Below are 22828 nucleotides of genomic sequence, written 5' to 3' on the forward strand. Positions count from 1 at the left end.
TCCATTCAAGCTTGCCTCTCAACCGACGTTTTCTATATTTTCTTTGTTTCAAGCAATGAATCTATTGTTCAACTTATTGAGGACACTTCAAAATGCAAATTCTGCTCCCTTCCCTTCTAATGCAATGGACTCTTATATTTTCTTACTGCGCATGCGCTGACTTGAATGAGGAAATGGTCAGCAATTAGAGAAGCAAGTTCGACGGCGAGTTTTGTGGAAAACAAAGCAGTCATCCCAGTAGAACGGAAAATAAGATAAATCACCATGGTAAGAAATATTATGGATAAACCTTTCTATAAATCCTGATTTATGGGGTATTGGAGAGCCACTGGCGTTTTAAAACACCTGGTCGGGAAATGTTTTAAAGTGTGGAAATGCATTGTCGAATGTCTCTTTGAGTTCACTTTGTGTGCAGAGCAAATAGCCGTTACTGTGAACTCTGACACTTTTGTCCATTATGATTAAACGCACTTTGTGCCTTGTGTCCCGGATTGATTAGTGCGAGTGAAGTCGGGATGGATGAGCAAACAAACACAAATATTTCCACGTCCTGGCCAATTAGAGGAGATATGGTGTCATATGGTTGGCCTCTAGAGGGCGCCATCCCCCACGAAACTGCTTAATGTAAAGGTGGCGCTTATCAACGGGTGGCGGGCTGTGCGTAATGTAAATGTTTAGGCCCCCTTCTGGTGTCCATTGCATAATTTGCACCCAACAATTTTCCCCAAAAACTGTTCGAAAAAACTACCACAAGCCATACTGTGGCAGGGTTCGACTTTTCTCAACCTTCCCATGCTATGTTGATAACCAGCATCTGTATTGTGTCGTTTTCTCATGATGTCACACAGTGCCATGTTGGTCGTTGAGTCCTGTTTCCTTCTGTTTATTGAAGGTTCACATCAAGAGTCCCCCTGATATCAACCACCAACATGTTGGATAAACAAATATTCATCATGTGAGTCAGAGAGGCCATTTTCTGGATATTGTGAGTGTTTTTTTTTTTCTTTTTCTGGGCCATTTTTTCAAAGCATTGTTTGTTGTGCTGCTATAGGTTGTTGGATCCCCAGACAAGGAGCCCAGACAGATGGCGCCTGTGAAACTAAAGGTAAACACTCATCAGATATTATTTGAACTAAATGGAGAATCATTATTTCAAACTATGAGAATAGAACTACGGGGTGGGTGAGCAGGGTTGGGTGGGATGGGTTGGAATGGATTGGGAAGGAGAACACCCCCTCTGATCCCATGCCTCATTTTGTGTTTTTTTTTTTTTTGTCAGGGCAAATACATAGCACATGAAAATGTAATTAAGAGCATCTTGGAGCTTAATGAACATTTAACGTCCTTAATCATCAGCTTTTTTGTTTCTTATTCAATTTAAGACCTTCATGAAAGAGCTCAGTACACGTGTGTGTGTGCGTGCACATATGTGTGTGTGATGGAGTCCGTTAGTTCTCGCATTAAGCGTTCGCGTTTTCTTGGGTTTAACTCGACTTGGACTCACTGACAGCTTCCCCCCGTGGCGCTGATTCGATGTATGTCTGAAGGGTTCGCTGGATGAAGGAGAGCAGTTGGGCCTCATTAGCAGGAGGCGCGCTGGAAGAAGAGAAAGAGGTGGAAAGTTCAGCAGAAGAAAATACGTACAGGGTTCACCAGCTATAAGGAAAGTTCAAGTTTCATGGAAGGAAATGAAGGAATCTAAAAAGTCCAGACGATGTGTGTTACGCCGCGTGGCGATCACATCATTAGGTGATGTCTGTGAGAGTTGGTTCTTCAAAGTCCCGGCCTGGCAATATACTCTCCACCTCATTCCACTTCTGATCTGCAGCTGAAACATTTAATTGCTGTCCCTGAAAAACACGCATCTTCATTTTGTGACTTTTGAACAAATTCCAGAATCAAAACAAGCATATAAACCACTCAAAATGTTGTTACTTTATTCTTTGTCTTAAAAGCACAATTAACAAAGAGTAGTGTAGCCGTCCTAAAAAAACTGGGTAATCCTCATGTTACTTTATTTTAATGTTGGTTTATTGTTCAGCTGTTTGGTGCCATCATTAAATGATAATATTTTGATGTGTGAGCCCCTTAAAGTGAGGGAAAAAAATATCACATGACTCTTCAAAACCTTTGTTGTTGAAGGTTGGAGCTTTTATACGTGCATTGAGAATTGTAATATAACGGGGCCTTGCTTTGCACGCGTACTTTGTCCATATAGCATTTCCGTCATCCATGTCGTGTTGTGCGTGGTCCTATGTGCCCACCACAGCACTGACGGAAAATGGTGTCCCTCTCCGACATGCAATTTGCCCATCCCTGGTCTAAATTGTGTGTAGGGTCTGAATGTGAGTGCAAAAGATTTGTCCGTCTCTGCCCAGTGATTGACTGGCGACCAATCCAGAGCGCACCCCACTCCGCTTGGCCAAAGTCAGCTGAGATGGGCTCAAGCTGACTGAAAAACCACCAAGCTTAACGTCACGTGATTGTCAAAGCGGCATCCGTTGACGTGGCCCACACTTGGGGATTGAGGAAGGTCACCCCTTCTCTTCACCCATCACCATGGTCTCCCTGGCCAACCCCAGGTGCTCCCGCCATTGTCTCCGGCGTCGAGCGGGAGGACGCCATGTCAATGTTATCAGCACGCCGCAGACGGCGGTGGCCTTGAGGGGGACGCTCGACTTTGGCCCGTTGTCTAATTACCCTCGCGGGCGCATACTCACGGTGTGAGGCAGATGGGGCTTCAACTGTTTGAACAATCCCAATAGGAACAATTTAGTTGGCAGCCATGGGCTGACGCTGTACTTTTAGAGGACACCACTGACGTGTTTTCAGCTTTGATATTTTGTCTTTTGTCAACACAATGAAAAGGAGATTTTACACAGATCTGATCAGCCTGATAGATTTGGAAGATTTTTTGCATTTCATGCAAAATCGGTAATTGGTTGTCCTAAAAGAATTTGCCGTTCAAACCATGGCACTAATAAGGGCCATATAAATAAACTTGATTTAACCTGGAGGGAGTTCCGAGAACAGCCTATTTTTTTTATGTCATGTTTAAATAACTTTAATCATTTTTCATGACCTATTTTTTTGATTATTGGCACAACATGATATATCGCTCCTGGTGTTTATGGGATTGGGACAGCGTGCAAAGGCCTGCGTGCTAGATTTGCACTAATTATCCTCTGACATGTTTTTTTATGGTTTCGGGAAACTAATTAGGCTCGATGTGTGGATAAGTTTCCCCACTGCTTTCTCACAGATTGGCTCCAAAATTGTTAATTTGCTGTCTTTTTTTTCTTCTTTCCTCACATAAGAGCTTGGTTCATTCTAAGTTGTCTTTGAAATACGTCCTGCCGCTCTCCACCTTCCAAAGGTTTGCATTGTTACCAATTAAACGTTTAAGCCGCTGATGGCCGCTCTGTCCGCATCTTGTCAGAGATTGAGATGGATTCCCTCGCATTAAAAGCAACAAGTCGATTGACTTGAACTCTCAAAGGGGCTTTCGCAGAAGTTAGTCTAAAGTTCAAAAGGTCAAGATTTACAGCAAACAAGATAACCATTTCTTCTTTTTTTTTAACCATTCAAGGATGGCATAAAATTAGTATAGAGAATGAACATTAAGTGGAAGAATTCATTTTGAAGATTTTTTTTCTCAAAATATCCCTCACGATTAAAGTGGACCACGCAGGCAGTGTTCAAATGAAATTAGTTACTTGCAGTACCGACAGTTGTGCAGCCTTTATAACAGTTTCAAGTCGATAATTAAAGGGAGCCACACCAAGTTCCAAATGTACTAACACCGTTGGCATCTTTTCAAACATGACGCAAGATTCATGGGAATAACATGCTCTCTTTTTTAATACCCTCATAGAAGCCCCCTGCTAGGGAATTATCACCTCATCAGCCACGCGCGTGCACGCGCAGCATCTCACTTCATTTCCCCCCATTGTTTTTTTATCTGCTCTCAAAGCCTTGCGAGGCACTCCCGTGATGAAAGCACGGCTAAATGAATCCACGCTGAATGTCAATGAGAAGGCAGAGGCTTTCATTGGCTTGCGGCCGCCGCTTCAGAAATCATTCCGCAGGATTTCCCTCCGGCCGCTCTCGGTGCGAATATTTTCACACACGCCCCCGAGGTAGAGATATACGACGGCGCCCGAGGGCAGGACCCAATCAGAACCACACTCACTCAGGAAAAATCAACTCGACATTTGCATGTGCTAACAGTGGATGACCACTTTCTGACAGGAATTACTCCACATTTGCTCTTCATTTTTTCCTTTTTTGAGAAAATACTATATAAAAAATTTTTTGCCACCATAAAAGAGTACAGTGAAGTCTCGCACCCATGGTTAAAATCATATATTCATAAAAATGAAATTAACTATGGAGCTGCATGAAAAAAGAATATAAAAAGCCATTTTGTTTAGGCATTTGGCCTAAATTATTTGAAAATTTAGTAAACATTTTTAATGAAACAGGTAACCACAAATTTTCCTGCCAGAGCATCTGATTGTAGACACAGCGGTTGATTTTCTGGCCCACTTTGTAGGGGGGAAATCGTTTTATGTAGTTCACCTTTGAAAAATGTCTTTCGTGAGACCAGTCCTGGACCTTTTCCAAAACACTTTGTATATCAGAAATTCTATTCTAAGAGCAGCTCTACAAAGTGGAATGAAACGTATTGCAAAACAGTTTGCAAAATAATTGTGTTTAAAGTCAGAAAGGTAGGTAACATTTACATACAGTGAGATTTATTTACATATTAAACCAAGCCAGGTATTAAAGCATCATTTGCATTCATCTACACTACAACACATTTTGTCGAGCTCATTATTTTTCTCCTCCTTGGTGCCATTAATTTCTTTAATGCCTTCCAGTGCAAGGGCAAACAATACATCATAACTGTTTGCATAATGGGAAAAACTTTTTCTAAACTCTTCTTTTGCTCGGAAGACCTTATGTCATAAATATTCATTGTGGTAAAAATAAATGATAATAATAAAGTATTTTATTCACATTACGTGTTTGTTCAATTAAAGCAACAATAACCATATGAGATATTGTGATTTTTTTTTTTTTTAAATAACCGACAGTAGTCTATAAATTGTTGCTATGGTGACCTTGGATTTTCTATTTTTGCTGGTATCCTGCCGACAATTAACTACTTTAACTTGAATTGAGGAGCTTTATTTAGTCAGGTTAAAGCGCCATTTTGCAGAAAAGTCATGTTGTGGCATCTATAGGCAATTATAAGCCTTTTTGGTGGGCCATTAATTATATTTCTGGGGTATTCACAAAGGTTTTGATTCAAAGTATGAACTGCACATGTGTATTGCTCAAGTAGTTTTACTTCATTTTACAATGGCGAACTTCTCTTTAAACTTGTGCAACAGCCTCACCGTGTTAATTTCCAGCTGTTCTAAACTGTGAAATCCATCACATCACTTATGAGCAGCTGCTGTCTTTTTATTTTATTTTTTCACATCCCCAGACGTGATGAGTCCTAACACATGACGAAACACTGAATAATTAAAAACCCACCCTCGAGGATTCACAGAAATTCACCGTATATATAGCAAGCAACAAAATTGATCCTTCCGCTTGAAATCCATCATCTGTAAAAACAAGTTTCAAATGCTGCAGTCATATACTTCATGCATGAACTATCAATGCTAAAAACACTGCTTTCACTTTCAGTACATAAGAGAGTTGTTTCGGTAGGATTAACGCCGTAGAAAATTAAGTTGCCTGTCCTGCCAACAGGCATGAGTAGTAGGTTTAAAAAGTCTGACTCGGAATTCCAGGCTTCCCCTCATCTCAGGGTTCAATTCCTTTGTGTTTCTACAATAACCTGCTTCCCAAACTCACTTCGTATCTAGTTAGCCTGGACAGATTCCTTATTTTCATTTACACAGAAAACAAAAGGCACTAAACCATACTTGTAATAAGAGATGCTAAATATGTCGTTATTTTTATGACTATCATCATGGCTTCTTCATGGTCGAGTAATCATTATTGGTACGGTTATGGAGATGAGCGGCAATGTAATAGTTACACACCAAAATAGTGGCTGGGGACTTTCATTACCGATCAGCACAGATGATGGGTGGCCTCTATTAACACGTTTTGGGAATATTAAACACTTTTAGCAGGAATACAACTCCGGTGAAGTGAAAATGGAGTTTAAAATAAAACTAGACATTTATAATATAATTTTGACAATTTTTTTGTTAACAGTTGAAGCATGTTGTTTAGTGCACTTAACGTGAAGCAAACTGTGAACTTTAAGCTAAAGCGTCATTTTTGTTGCACGTAACAGAAGCATTGTTGGCATTGTACGTTTCCTCGAGGTCATTACGGCTGCCTCAGGTTTATTTGAGGGAGGCATTTATTTGTCTTGAGAGGATGATGCACGTGGAGACTAATTGTGGCGTCTATTAGTGGACCAGCCATTATTAGCGGTAATAAGCTAATCATGCAAATCTTGCTAACAATGTCGCACACATTTTTCCCGACTGTCTCCATTTAGTCATCCGATTTGCGTCTGTGTCAGCATATGAAATTTATGGAGCCATTCAATTCTTTATCGCCCCTCCATATCCGCCACCAGGTTAGCACTTACTAATTGACTGTTTCTTCTGGGCCAGATGAATCAGCGACTGCTGCTGCTGCCTTTGTACGTCGTAATAATGTGCTCGTAAAGATAAGCATCGTGGGCAAAACACCGTCGGTCTCGCAGTAGCCTACGTCCCTCTGCTTTTTGTTTTCGTATTATGACTTGGTTTCATAAATATGAAATATGCCCAAAAGAAGCTGAGCTTCAGTGATGCAACTTGATCATCTTGCCAGCAAGGCCCAATATGCTGTTGTGTCCTTCATATCAGATCACTCCCTGAAACTGTCTTGTATTGGTTGAGACACAGCTCCAGACTCCTCCAAGCAAACCAGTAGAATCCTTTTATCTCCAGTTGGCCTGATTATTGTTAGTCGTCCGACTTTACCTGATTTGTAATGTTTTTAATATTTTCTGTTAATATTTATATTCCTTTAGTGATTCTGGTAAGATTATTTTGTTTACTTTGTGTATGAAGTGCTATAGACTGTAAATAAAGCTCCTTGCTTTACTCCCAAAACTGTATCACGATCTTGTCAAAAAGCAAATGAGGCACAAAATCATGTATTTGACGGATCTGCAGTACTGTCCATATTAAGACATACCTTCAGTTTTCTTAACTACGGTTTGAAGTCAAATTCTTTGTCTTTTTATTTTTTGTTAGCAACCCTTACTGTCTCAAGTTCATAATCACACTAATGCTTCCCTAGTCTTTAATGCTTTACTATAATTCATCGACGAATAAGTAAATAAAATCTTAAAACCGCCACTTGTTTATTTAGCTACCAGTAGTAGTGCTTTTAAAATCAATTAGCAACAAAGCATGTCAAGTCAAACCTCCAAGTAGCATTATGATTGTTTTTCAGCTCTGAAAAAAAATGTCATGCCACTTCCTATTTAGTGACCACATACTATGTATAACCGTTTCAAACTCAGTTGGCAGCAAATCCATTTGTGTCGCACCTCAGATCGCTGACTGATCAGTCAATATACTCTGATGTGAGGATGTAATGAGTGAAAAACATGTTTTTTCCTTGAATGTGCTATCAAAATCTACCTTCGACCTAATAATGAGCTCAAAATCAATTAACTACTGTCAATTAAGGTTCTCGGTAAGGACTTTCTAAAAAGAAATATTATTATAAGTGAATGCCACAAGTACTCACTTAATGGTTCCTTGAATACACCAGATGTCATTAGTCAGACTGTAATAACATCAACGCTATTGAGAGGTCTTCGGAAAAAAAAATTATTCCATGTCCAACTGGTATCCCTTTGTGTCATGACCACGCCGCGTATTTTCAACTGTAATCATGCAGAGCCCTGTCATGACTCTCTGACTCCGTATCCCTTTCCAACAAATATTCACTTAACCCAGCAAAGAATTAAAGGTCAGTACATATTAACAGTCTTACAAAGCGGCAAGCAGCCGCGTTTTAATTGACTCGTTTTTCTTTGTCAAAATGTGTGTCCTGGGAAGCCGTCGCCCAGTAGCGTCGTCCAATTTTGAATGAACGTTGAAGAGAACGGAGGACAATGGCGTTCATTTAATCACACACAATCTACTCTCAGCTGAAACAAATGCTTTCTATTCCAATATGACCAAATTGGAATATATATATATATATATATATATATATATATATATATATATATATATATATATATATATATATGGCTCCATTGTTGCTTGGCCAAGGGGGAGGCCTCTGAGGGTCATTGATAAGTCTGAAGTCAAATAGCAGTCGAATAACAGTGCATTTGTTTTTTCCATTCTCTTTATTAAAAGACTAACCCGCTTGATTTGAGGCGTCTAGTGCAGACAGCAGAACACAACGTAATTGGATATGCGTGGGAGCAGATCGTGGCGCTTGATCAATACAAATGACTGCAGGCCTGTTTCGCCTCCCGCTGACATTTTGTAGTCCTCACCAGTGATTTTTCGAACCAATTCAAATGTTCATTGGGCCTGTCAGAGCCTTTGTCTTTACGATCTCGCTGGCCCACTTGTTTGGTTGACACGCTAATGCATTAAAAATAGTCTTTGCTTAAGATGTTATTTGTCTCAACAGCCGCACCAGATTTCACTCCATTACAACAAATTGATTGTGGCAGCTTCAGTACTTCAAAGTGGGTTCCACTTGCGAAAAACAGAAAGTAGAAAAGTAGAAAATTCGTCCCCCAAAGTCAGTTTAACAAAAATATAGAATTAGGTGGGCACGACTATCATGCAACAAAAGAAGCTATGGGTGTAGACACACTTGATGTCTCCCATTTTAGTTCGAAGAAGCCATTTTAGAGTTTACTTCAGCGAGAACGAATTACAGTTTTGCGTGTAGGTGGGTCATGGTGCTGAGGTTCCAAGACACCATTAAACACACATCACTGCTTGAAAATTCGCCGCCCAAAGCCAGTTCAACTCGGGAACAAAATCATTGGTAGATCCACAAAAAAAGAACTCGAGAACTTGCCTGAAAAGGCAGTTAATCCTTGAGAGTATATGTCTACCCGCAACCAACTTTGAATCAGGTCCACCAGACACATGGATGACACTAAATTGCCAAATATGACGAAACAAAGCCTTCAAGTTGAAATTGACTCGGCTCCAATGGACAACATCCATCTTGAGCTGCATGACGTAAACGTCTGCAATAAAAAGCTATAAGCAGAAATGAAGGTCTGTGCGTGTCTGAAGCGAAGCCTACCAGTTTAAGGTTGCAAAGTCATTCATTAGGATTCGCTCCTCTCCCGCGCACCTTTCCAAAATCAGCCAACGTGCATTAGCCGCTAATTGTCAGTTCAGTGGGAAGTTGATTGACAATTTCAAGCAGTCGTGCCAGGGATGACACATTTGTTCGCTGTTGGTTGCCAGTCGTGAATGACACATTTGTTCGCTGTTGGTTGCCAGTCGTGAATTTAGCTCCTAACAAAAAAGGCTCTGCGGTTTTTTTTTCTCATTGTTTTATTTCTAGAGGTGACGATAAACTGTTCACAATGTCAAAACCCGACCTTACCGCTTCTGCTCGTGAACAGAGTATAAATAAAGTGCAAACACCCTCGCCTTGTGCCCTTTATTGATGCTCTTTTCAACCAGCGTGTTCGTGCAGACATCATATATTTATATCGGGGCTGCGAGAATATTTTACTCGCATGTTTCACGAGTCCACGGAATGCAAATCCTCAGCATCGCGGCCGAGGTCACGAGATGAGATGTAATTCCATGGGCTCGATGGGCTTCATCTATATAGCCACTCCACATATAAAGTTAATGGAGCGTGGTGAAGTCAAGAATACAGGACGAGGATTTACTTTGCCTTTTTTAATAGCTAAGAATACCTCCACTTGTTTTGCAGATTTAATGGTGCAGCAGTGTTCTCGGCATGTGACTCGGTAACAGGTCCCAGTGGGGAGGCACACACTGTGAGAAGTCGTTCAACGGAGCCTTTTGTTTTCTTAAACCGCATCAGCAACTTATTTCACATGCAGGTAAATAGTGTGATAGCCTTATGGTTAGAAATTGCATGAGGAGAAATGTGCATTGTAACCAGAGCACCAGTCGAGCCGGTGCAATGCATCTGATGTTTGGCGCACGATCACAAACACAGTTATTGTCGTTTTGAAGGGACGGCTTTTTTTGTCACGCTTGAGATGACTATCAAAAAATAATGCCTTGCTTTCTCCCACACAATAACCTGAACAAACACTATTCGCAGATATATTTTACATATTTTAACTATGGTGATCAGACAAAATCTCTCCATCAAATTCATTCTTTAAGGACCGCAGGAATCCATTTCATTATGCAAATGTAAAAAAACCCAAAATGGTTGATTCAGACAAAAATGGCTGATTCTGAGAAAAATAGAAAACTTCCTTTGTCACTTTAGACCTGACTTCTTGAGACCTTTTGAGAATGTGCATGGAAATTTGACAGAGTGGCTGTGAGCAAATATGATTTTATGAAATACTTTGTGTGTTAAAATAACCGTGATGTAATTAAGGGATGTGTGGGTGCATGTTTTTTTTAAAACTGAATTATGAAGAAAGTCTTTATAACATTTTAATTAGATGCACCCATAAATTATGGAAAAAAATCTTTTAATTCAAATGACTGCAATATAGGTATCATTGCCTTGATTTTAATTGTAGGTGGGGCGAGGACTAATATGAAAGACAAGGGCATTTCTTGGGGGGAGGTTATAAATGGTGTGTAGTGCATTTGAGTCCTTATGTTTGAATTCCCGTTGGGTTGCTCGCTTTCACAGCCAGAAGTCGTTTGTTTTGAAAACAAATATCTTTGATTTGAATCTTCTGTGACTGGTGTCGTGTATGTGAATCATCTGTTTGTGTTTGACAAGATGTTGCACTGAGTGAAGATGTTAAATGCTATGTTAGCATCTTCTCTCATTAGCCGCAATCTCTCTCATTTGGTAGTTGAAGTCTCGCCGAGGTTGTCTCACTTAGAATGTGAGCGGCCTCTTGAGCGTGATAGTCAAGAACAGGGAGTTCCTGCTGGTGGCGGTGGGCGCAGATGGATTTCCCTGGTAATTAGGGGTGACATTTTCCAAAGGCTAAAGCTGGCATCAAAGCGCACATCAGCTAAGGAGGCGTTTGTTTCCTGAGAAAAGGTTAGGAAAGACCCCGACGCCCGCAGGCCCGTTTGCCTTTTACTGCGTCTTCAGTGAAGCAGACAGCTGACAGTTTGCATTAACGCCGTGCAGACCAGCATGGAGGCACACCGCTTTGACTCCTCTGCTTTCTCTGGATAAGAAACCAGCTAGCCAAGCAAATGATCAAGCACAAGTGACTAAAAGGCTTCCTAATACAAAAAAGCCTGCAGTCCTTTTCGTTGCTTTTCGAGACATTTAGTCAAGCGGAATAACCTCAACAATGCTTTTGTAAGCAGAAACGTTAGTCTGTTTTTTACAGAAGCATGAGCCTGCCAATGTCGAGTCAACTTTTTTTTTAACCTACTACAAAGTCGACTGAACGTACTGTAAAATTGTTCAAATCTCGTGACAAAGTTGTTTGAACCTACTGGTAAAGTCATTTGAATGTATTGGTAAAACGTTGTCTAAATGCAAAACCAGCAATTTCCCCATGATGCTATGAGTTTGACAATATATCTGAAGGACTTTACCAATCATATTGGAATGGCAGCCCATTCAAAAATATGTTTTCCACATTGGGCGTTCCACGCTTCTGCAGTTTCTTTTTACATACAGTTCGCTTTTTTTTTCTTCAAGTATATTGGCCAGTCGCAACACATAAAGTGAAACCTTGACAGTCAAGTTATATTCATTCTGTGACCAAGGTCATAACTAAATGTACATTACTTGACTGTCAAAGCATTTTTCAAGTGCTCCTATTAAGCTGCAGTAAGAGTGTTTTTTCATCACTTTTTGCGTTCTACATATGCATTAAGCATTAAGATAGCAGATTTTCATTGGTTGAACATGCCTGTGTTTATTTAACAATGTGTAATACTCTGTTTGTTTAATGTGCCAATGTTAACCTTGACTCGGAGTGACAGCTTGAAGGAAGCACACTTTGCCTCTGAGACCCGTTCTAGCAAGTGAGATTTTTTTTTTTTGTTTGTTTGCTGTTCGTGAAAGTCGATATAGTCTGGCATTTCCTGATAGTGAAAACAGGTGCTTTCTAACCTTTATTGAGCCAAAGCACCAATTTCCCATTTGAATAATCAACGCCAAACTAATGTCAAATATAGCAATAGTGAATAATGATAATGATGATCTTGTAATAATAAAGGTTTCTTATACGAGCATTTTAACCGTTTTGCCTGTCACTATACATTGGTGCCATTAGTACATGAACTGTAATAGTTTCGTCATCTGAAAAAAATTGATGGGCAAAATGTTTGGAGACGCGCATATCACATTGAAATTATGCTGAAACGAGTCCACGTGAGTTGCGCTTTTTGTTGGCAGTGAAGGAATGAGGTCGAAATACAAAAAGTCCTGCCTCGCTACAAAAACAGATATGCTCAAACCTCATTGAATAAAGTACATAAGCAGACAAGTATATTCACATATTAAATAAATAAAAGAAACATTTGAAGCATATAATTATACCTACACACCAAATCAATAAAGAAGACATAACTAGACATTTTTGATAAGTGGTGATGAGAAAGGTTTTTATAACTTTATGATCTGATATATATATTTCTGAGGACTTTGAAATAACAAATGACTTTTGATATATTGCCTAAATACCTTAATGACCCTTAAGGAACTGTGGAATGCATGCCTGATGTTTTTTCTCTGAATCATGGACACGGCCGCAGTCGTCTTGACCGTTCAGTACTTGATTGTATCTTATGTTTTGACTAATGCTAGACGCCAGTTTTTGATTACTACTGAACGTTCTGCACAGAGGGAAATATCTTGGCCTCACAAAGAAAAAGATACGGTTGAATGCGGTACGACAGTGTATGTCCGAGATTGGAGGAGAATGTTCACAGGAAGGTCACGTGGAGATAAAACCAGCTGGTGCCAGAAGGAGCCACCCGAGAACTCGGCCAAAGATGATCGCCAAGGCCGAGATACGGGATGGAAGACAACAACCCCCTCCACACACACACACCAACAGCCCCCACCAACACACCGAATCGCCCATAACCAGCACCACTCGCATGGAAGCAGACTCTCCTTCGAACTTGCCCCACCCCGAAGACTCATCGCCCATCAATCCCGGCCCACAATGTGCTACTGAATATAAAACTGATCTAACAACCTTGGACTTTGCCCTTTTCTGAATGGAGACTTTCCGCTCTTGAAGGGCCCAGCGCTGTATTGCACTTTCCTGAAAACAGAGCTTTTTGAACAAGAATTGTGATTGAACTCAACCAAGCTGTCTAAGTCTAATTTCTGCTTCAGTGTCTTTGCATTTTCCTAAATCTGAAGAAATCAAACGAGCACGCAGTGAGTAAATTGAATAACAGGTGATTGGCAAAGGCTTTTGCCGTGAGGCGCAGATAACGCGCTCCCTAAATTGTGGACAAAATCCAACAAATGGTGACCATCCGACGTGATTTCTTCAGAAGGGAAAGTGCATGCTCCACAAAGGATTCTTCCTTCTCCGCTCTTGCTCAACAGTATTGCAGTCCGATCGGCACAAAAGGTAAGGGGGAAACTTTTTTTTTTCTCTCTCCCAGTTCAGCAATATTGTGGAGTGAAAGCGGAATACAAAAATTAATAATTTCAGCTCTGTGTTCAGGAATGGTGGTTGTATAGAAGTGTGTGTTTGTGTGGAATTTGGTAAAAGTGATTTGTGGAAAAAATTAAAAATACAAAAACAGGTGAAGGCGTCGCTGATATAGCAGTACGGATGCCGAGCGACTCCAATAGTGTGACCTTAGAACATTATAGGGCTGTCTAAGGCGAGGGACATCTGGGATGTCCGAGTCGTGGTGAATTAAGAGAAAGGTGGTGAGGACTTTGTCTGATCAGCAAAGGGCGCTCACACCGCTGGAACTTGTGGGATGCCAGTGACTAGCATATGGGCACCTGAGTGGCCTCAATAGTAGACACTTAGGAACTTATACTGTTGCCTAAGGTCGGGGTCGATTGGATCGGCCAGGCCACCAATACGAGTCAGGGACTCGTGAAAAAAAAATATAATTAAAAAAAAAGAAAAAAAAAAAAAAGAAAAAAAAAATGGTGAAGGCATCGCTGATATAGCAGGACGGATGCCTGGCGACTTCAATAGTGCGACCTTAGAGACTTATATTGTTGTCTAGGGCGAAGGGTAACTGGGTTAACCAGGTCGCTACATAATTGTTGAAGTGTGTCTATGATGATATTGTGTGGAAAGCAGGCTTGGCTGTCAGATGGGACAGCGGCGCAGCTGAAGAAGTGAGTGATTAGTTGTGGTGCTGTTCATGGGATGGAAGTGATGATTTGTGGTTCATGAAGAACAATAAGTTGATTTGTATAAAATTGTTGATTTTATTTTGATTTTGCATGAGAGTTGGAGTCAGAAAAAATGGCTTAACAAGAATTTGATAAAGAATGTATATTTAATTAGCATGAAGGTTATATCCCATTGTGTGGTGGGGTTAAACTGTAACCATTTTTGTTTTCAAAAGGGTGCAGCTCTAAAGTTTGGGCCAAACGGTCAGGTGGGCACAAATGCACCTTTTGGACAGAGGTGGGGGGTTACATTGTGCGACGTGGTGATGGCGAGGCTCTCCGCACTTCAGTTGCCCCCCCCACCCTTGTTATCAACTGGGAAGATTGTCATGTCTATGTTGTGGGCCCGTGTGTTTGTTTATGTGTATGTTTGTCTTTGTGTATCAGTTCGTTATAAAGGATGGAATTGCGTTAAATTGGTGCACGGAAACGGTGTGCTAGACAATGGTTAATCAGATTTGCATTGTTAAATGTAAAAATTAGAAATGATAGAATAATCTGAGGGTTGTGGTCAGAAACTCGTCCAACGAGGAGAGTGCCCAGCCCTCATAAAAATGTGAGAGTAAGAGAGAACATACATTGTAGAATTGGATAAAATTAAATTATGATTGCAGATTTTAAATTTAGGGGGAATTATTGATTGGTTATGACATAAGACTATACAAGGACACATGTAAGGATAAGTCAAAGATTTGAATCACTTAGAGTTAAAAACAACAAATAAAAACGACATTGCAAGGGGGCACTTTTTATTAAAAGAACACCAAGTAAAGTAAGTAGGGGGCATTCGTGATTGGGATTAAATTAAGGATAAAATTAGGTCAATGATTAGAAATCAATGGTGCTCTACACAAAAAGGCTTAAATTTTTAATGGGGAAATATTTGGAGTACTGTGTTGGTCTACATAGGTCATGGGCCGAGTTTATTTGGTTTTGATTGTGGTTTGGGTTTATTTTGTTTATTGTTAGGTTTTCCTTGTGTTTATTGTTAAGGTGTTCCTTGTTATTCTCTTATCCCCTGCATTGTAAATGTCTTCTTTATGCAGATAGATTAACAGGCTAGGAATTTAGTGAGGAGAAAATTGATCAATTGATGGGGGTTAATAATTGTCCAAATCCTAGTTACATGTTTTGAGGGACCAGAGCAACGACATTATATTTAATTTGCAGGCCATTATTTCGTATGTGATGACAGTGTCTAGATAAGTAGACTGTTTTATCAAAAATGTGAGAGTGAAGGAGGAGGTTTGATTTGTAATCTGGCATTTGGGTGCCACTTTTAAGAGTCTGTGCAGAGCATAGATTGTTTTTGTTTGTTTTTAAAGATATATTTGACAGTTTATCTCGGTGCAGTAAGGATAAAGCAATTTTGAAAGACTTAAAATTAAAAGCAAAATTACATTTTAATTCTGACACATGCCAGCTAACATGAGGATGGCAAATAAATGAATAAATACTCGCTCAAATGCGGCATGTGTTTTAAATTGGGCGATAAGACATTCACTTTCAAGCACTATCATTTAGCGCTGCTGACAACAATAACTTATGAGATGGTAAACCAAGGAGGAGTGTCATAGTTGGAACACAGGCGCTGTATGACCTATAGATTGAACAATAACATTCACCGCATATACAACCATGTTGGTAGATTGTTAAATTACATTACAGTTTATTACAAAGGATTTCGGAACTTTATTTGCTGATAAACACTGGAACGAGGATTTTAGCCGTGTTAATGGGTAGGGTGGATGGATTACTCGAAAAAAAAAAAAAAAAAAGCTTTTGATAAGGGCGGCTTGATAGTAAGATGATGTGTGTGCGCAACTGATAGGATACAATATGTTAATGGGAAGATTTGGGGTGTAAGGAACAAATACTACACATGAAGACTGATAACACGAAGATAGTTTTGTGAAATTTGTGTCCCAGTGTGTTCTGCCCTCGCGCATGGCACAAGTCCTGAACTGAGTCCTTGTACTCTACTGGCTGCCTCAAAATCAACAGAGGACTGTCCCTGGTCATGAGACACCTTTGACCTTTGGGAGAACAACAGGAACTATTATCATGCTTGAAGGGGGCAAGCACAGCTCTTCACAGGACAAGAACCATATAGTTGGTGGAATACACACAGTTGCAGATCAAAAAGAAAATGGACTGAAAGAACAAAGACAAGATGGACGCATTTGAGAATGGCGGACGGTCCAGCCCTGAATCATCATCATGAGAATCTAAGAGGAGAGGCTGCTAAAGACTTGCACGAGTCACATGAAGTCAAACTGGACACATTGCTAAAGACTGCTGAAGCATTACAAAGTTGGTGGAGTGTGGGACAAAAGGGATGGAAGTGTGTTTGGGTGCTGGGGCAGACATAACTGAGGAGTTTTGATAAAAGTGGGAATAATAAGGCTGCTTATTGACACTGAAACGGGGATAAAAAAAAATAAAATACATAGATAGGGACAGTGAAGATGCACTGACAAATTACACAACCGCGTGATCAGAAACTTTGCAAGGTGGACATTGATCAATAGAAATTAAATCTTTTGAATCATAAATTTTTATATGTAACTTAGCATTTCGAAGACATAATTAATCTAACTGAAATAATGAAATTTTATAATTGGACCAGTGAAAATTTGGATTCGGGCAACAGAAGGCTGAATTGCTAAACTTAATTGACCTTTATCAAAACAACAGAATTTAATTACACATCAACTGCGACTGACTTATAGGATGCATATTTCAGCTTGAATGGGTGAGGGGCCATAAGAAAGTTGGAATTCTGGATAGTCGGCAAAATAGTAATACAGTAGGGCTTTAAATAACAAATACATTGACATGACCCTTGCGACAATTGATTTAAATGGCAATTTATGATCGGCATTTGGGGTTAGGATTAACAATCCATCCATCCATCCATTACTGGTGTGGCTTGTCCTTACGAGGGCCACAGATGATTAACAATAATAACTAGAATTATTCATTTCTGTAGAAATTGCGTGTGAAAGCGAAGAGGCTGAATAAAAATTCGGGGAAAGCTACAAGGTTATGTTTAAATTTGGAACGTGATGAATTGGCTAGAAAATTGATAAAAATTTAGAAAGAATTTTGTTAAATTGGGCGTGAATTTTAAAGTTGAAAATTTGAAATTTGGGGAGTGGGAAGTTTTGGAATAGGTAGGCATAAGATGAACAGTTAAAAAAAAAAAAAAAAAATTGAAATGAGTTGAGTCAGTGGAAAAAAAAAAAAAAAGAAGAAAAAAGGAAAACTAGAAGAAATTAGAAGGGAAAAAAAAATGAAACTTTGCAAAATTTTACCGCAATGTTGGAAGTGAGGATGTGAAATTTGAATTTGAATCTCGGAGGTTAAAAGTGTAATGGAGTAAATCAGATGAATTATGTGGAAGTAGTTAAGATTAAAATAAAAGGAAGAGGAATGCAGAAGAAGTTGAATAATAATAAAGTCAAGGCAATTCAAATTTATTTATATATCCCACAAGCAAGTCTCAAAGGGCTCCAAATGTACAAAAATTGCCAATTTAAAATACAAGAACAATAAGTGTGAGGGCCACAATGATGATCATGACAGCAAAAATATTTCTAATTGGTTTTGATAGGAACAAAGGGGGAACATGGAAGAAGGTTTTCAAAATTTGTGATATAGCGTCACTCAATTATCAAGAGTAAGTCTTTCTTTTTAATTCTAAGAATTGGCATCAACAAAAATGAGAACGATAATCCAAGGTTATAGTGTAAGTGGCAGGAGGAAGCTGTGTATATTTTTTAAACATTATTTTCAGTATCATTATTTCTTAGGAGGGTCAGTAATGCTTGTGAGGAGATGAATGAAGGAACAAGGTGACAGTAAAAGGGAGTGCTCTAAAAATTTTTGGTTTTTTGCCAGAGGTAGTTATTTGGAGGGATGAATTTAAACTGAAAGCAAAATGGAACTGTTTAGTGGAAGAAATATGAGAAGGTGGAAATATTGAAGTTACAGCTCAACACAAAGTGTCAAATAGTCTAAGTGTGAGATGTGAGCAAACTAAATGGGGAGTTAAATCATGTTCCAGTATTATGCATATTGGCAAACGATGTGAGGACAGGAGACCAGACAATTAGATATTAATTTTGGATTTAAAATAAAAAAGGGAAATTTTAATTGAGGAGAAAATTTTGCATAGGGAGGGTTCTTTTTACAATTTAATATTGTATGTTTTATGTGTGTGTTGTGGGATGACAGTTTGTCTGTCATGCTGTATGAATGTCAAGTCTGTACTTGGGATGGGGTTTGTGTATTGTGAATGGTTAACATGATTTAAGGTTGGGGTGATGTGATCACAGCAGAGGATAACATTCCTCTCACCTGAAAAATATAAAGATACTACAGATTTGAAAAAAGCAAGATTGATCAGGGCTCATTTTGGACTAAATATGGGTTTAGGATTACTCTGGGGCACCATTGACAACAAAAGACTTCAATGGAGAAGGCCCATTTCAAGATTATGACCAGACGTGACTATACCAGCATTGACAATCAAGACTCTGAGCCAAGACAGTGTATGACAACAACTCTGGACTTACCTGACAGTGTGACGAAATGTATGTGACGGAATTTGTGATGACTTGCTTTGTTTTGATGTTTTACCTAATTGTATTGCAGCCTCTAACAGCAACCCAGGGAGCAGATTGTGCTTTATTTGTTAAACTTGCTTTACTTTGCAGGTTGTCAACTGCAGTCTTGGAGAATTTTGTGTCATGTCTGTGAACATGCATTAACAACTAACCCCTTACTTTTCATAACGAGTTTGTAAATGTGATCGGTTTCATGACAGGCTCGGCAGGCTCCAATTTTCTATTTCATGCGTTTGACATGCGCCCATGTGTGGATTATTTTTATCATTATGAATTTTATTTTTTGGTATTATGGATGTTTATTGTACGGAGAGCTGCATGCACAGCTACAGGTGGGTGGTGGCTTTTGTTCATACAGCCATGGGAGATGCTGCCAGTCGAGTTTCAGGGACTGAGAATTGGTGATTCCAGGCTAGGATGGCATCTGGAGGTACACCGAAGTCCAGCTGGCGATGGGTATGTCACCATGGATATTGTTATTTTTACTTTTTAACCATTGTGACACATTTTTTAGAATGTGTCAAAAGGGGGAGGTAGAAAAATAATAAAAAAAAAAAACAAAGGGGGGAATTGTGAGATTTTAAGTGTTTTCAGATTTGATGGTTTTTAAGTCTTCAACATGCTGGACGGAGGAGAAGAAGCAGCTCGGCAGAAATGAAGTGAATGGGAGACAACATCATGAGATGGAGCCAAAGCCTGGTAACAAGTGTGAAGAGTTTCAAAATAGCTCATAATAAACTGTAGACCTTCACAAGATAGGATCAAATAGGTGGGAGAGTATTAAATGTAAAAAATTAGAACAATAACATACAGACTCCAAACAAATTGGGAACAGGTGGATTATGAACGTTAAAGTTTGAATAACACATTATTCACGTGATTGCAGGATAAACAATGGAAGGGATTGATAAACTGAACAAATTTAAGATGATTGCGGTAGTATTATGTCGAAAACAAATAGATTCAACAAGTTTTTTCCCTATAAAATGGTGCCGTTTGGGTTTGAAGTACATAGTCGCTTCAAAGGAGGAAAAGCATGATTTAAGATACGTGATTGATCAATGAGAAGGCTATCCCTTGTACCAGGGGGGTCAAACTCATTTGTTCACGGGCCGCAGTGTAGTCATAGCTTCTTTCGGAGGACCGGTATGACTGTCATACCCAAATAAATGTGTGAGCACCTCATATTATATAGAGTAAAAGCTACAAAACAAACTGACAAGTAACTCGCTTTCAAATCAGACAAATAAAAACTGGTCTAATATTTAAAAATAAAATATTATTAAAAGTGAAGACAATTTGCAATTCGAGTAATGACTCATGAATAAAAAGCACAATTTGTCTTCGGGGGCCGCATAAAATCATGTGTCGGGCTGCATCTGGCCCCCAGGTCTTGAGTTTGACACCTGTGCCTTATACAAAGGTAAAGTAGGATTAGAATTTGATAAAACAGATATGGACATCATCATATTCCATTAGAGTTTGAATTGCTTGCAATACAATTACAAATTAGTTAACACCTGTGTGATTGATTGATTGATTGATTGATTGGGTGGTTGATTGATTGATTGGTTGGTTTATTGATTGAGTGATTCATTGAGTGACTGACTGAAGGGCTGAGTGGCCGAATGGGCAATTGTTCGATGTCTGTCTGTCTATATGTATGTACTATATATGTATGTATGTATTTCGTTATTTGTTTTACGTATGTAATTCGTTATTTGTTTATGTATTTCTCTTTCACATTTTCTTTCTCATCTTCCACTTCTTTCGGCTGCTCCTGTTAGGGGCCGCGACTGCAGAGCGATCGTTTCCATATCTTTCTGTGCCACCAACCATCTGCATGTCCTATCTTTGTCTCTGCCACACTCTCCATTATTTTGGCTAGTAGATTTCCAAGCCTCGCTTCTAACATTCTTTCCGATAACTTCATGCTTTGCTTAATAAACATAACAACACCTCTGTAGCTACTACAGTTCTGCGCATCGCCGTGGTCTGAATTAAGAAATAGAAGTCAACACCTTTCCGGGGAACTTCTCGCTTTTTAAGAATCTCCCCTGCCATCTCTCCTTGATAGTTCCATGCTGTCACTGGAATGTCGTCTAGGCCAATTGCCTTTCCACTCTCCATCTTTTACAAATGTCTGGGTATGAATTTTATCTATATTTATTTTTCTCACTCATTGGCGGCCCCACAGAGGGACTTGTAGCGGCTCCACAGAGGGACGTGGTGTGCCAACAGAGGGACCCTGGTGGCATCAACGATTTTGGTGACCTCAGTAAAACTGAGGTCAACAGAGGGAGTGAAGGAATGAGGTCGAAATACAAAAAGTCCTGCCTCGCTACAAAAACAGATATGCTCAAACCTCATTGAATAAAGTACATAAGCAGACAAGTATATTCACATATTAAATAAATAAAAGAAACATTTGAAGCATATAATTATACCTACACACCAAATCAATAAAGAAGACATAACTAGACATTTTTGATAAGTGGTGATGAGAAAGGTTTTTATAACTTTATGATCTGATATATATATTTCTGAGGACTTTGAAATAACAAATGACTTTTGATATATTGCCTAAATACCTTAATGACCCTTAAGGAACTGTGGAATGCATGCCTGATGTTTTTTCTCTGAATCATGGACACGGCCGCAGTCGTCTTGACCGTTCAGTACTTGATTGTATCTTATGTTTTGACTAATGCTAGACGCCAGTTTTTGATTACTACTGAACGTTCTGCACAGAGGGAAATATCTTGGCCTCACAAAGAAAAAGATACGGTTGAATGCGGTACGACAGTGTATGTCCGAGATTGGAGGAGAATGTTCACAGGAAGGTCACGTGGAGATAAAACCAGCTGGTGCCAGAAGGAGCCACCCGAGAACTCGGCCAAAGATGATCGCCAAGGCCGAGATACGGGATGGAAGACAACAACCCCCTCCACACACACACACCAACAGCCCCCACCAACACACCGAATCGCCCATAACCAGCACCACTCGCATGGAAGCAGACTCTCCTTCGAACTTGCCCCACCCCGAAGACTCATCGCCCATCAATCCCGGCCCACAATGTGCTACTGAATATAAAACTGATCTAACAACCTTGGACTTTGCCCTTTTCTGAATGGAGACTTTCCGCTCTTGAAGGGCCCAGCGCTGTATTGCACTTTCCTGAAAACAGAGCTTTTTGAACAAGAATTGTGATTGAACTCAACCAAGCTGTCTAAGTCTAATTTCTGCTTCAGTGTCTTTGCATTTTCCTAAATCTGAAGAAATCAAACGAGCACGCAGTGAGTAAATTGAATAACAGGTGATTGGCAAAGGCTTTTGCCGTGAGGCGCAGATAACGCGCTCCCTAAATTGTGGACAAAATCCAACAGCAGTCAACTGAAAGCATGTTTTTCTTTGTCGCGTGGCACCAGTGTTCGCACGAGCGAGTTCACCTGAGGAAGACACTTTGCACTTGAAAAGCGTCCTGAAGCGACCATGACACGGGTGTCTAGGGTCAGCGGCTTGCCTCCTTGCTTCGCGCCTGACAGGCGGGATGTCACGGCAGGGTCACAGCCAATTAGCTTAGTTGCCATGGAAATGCTTTCTCAGCGTCGGCGACACACAGACCAGCTGGATACTTTTTT

At 39.8% G+C, this 22828-nt stretch overlaps 1 long non-coding RNA gene across 3 annotated transcripts in view; it reads left to right on the forward strand.

The window, feature by feature from the left end:
- Positions 1-137: 137 nt before the first annotated feature.
- LOC148403984 (uncharacterized) overlaps positions 138-22828 on the forward strand; it is a 29106-nt gene continuing 6415 nt past the window's right edge. The window contains exons 1-5 of one of the 3 annotated variants that reach the window (XR_015857269.1): positions 138-267; positions 893-955; positions 1052-1105; positions 9973-10105; positions 11054-22407. This is a non-coding gene — a long non-coding RNA (uncharacterized LOC148403984). Of the gene's footprint in view, positions 268-892; positions 956-1051; positions 1106-9972; positions 22408-22828 lie in introns of those variants that run through there. The other 2 variants (XR_015857268.1, XR_015857266.1) reach the window with 2 other exon arrangements.

Source organism: Syngnathus floridae, chromosome 1 (assembly GCF_059516105.1).
Source record: "Syngnathus floridae isolate MCC-2025c chromosome 1, RoL_Sflo_1.0, whole genome shotgun sequence".
In the NCBI taxonomy this organism is placed as follows: Eukaryota; Metazoa; Chordata; class Actinopteri; order Syngnathiformes; family Syngnathidae; genus Syngnathus; species Syngnathus floridae.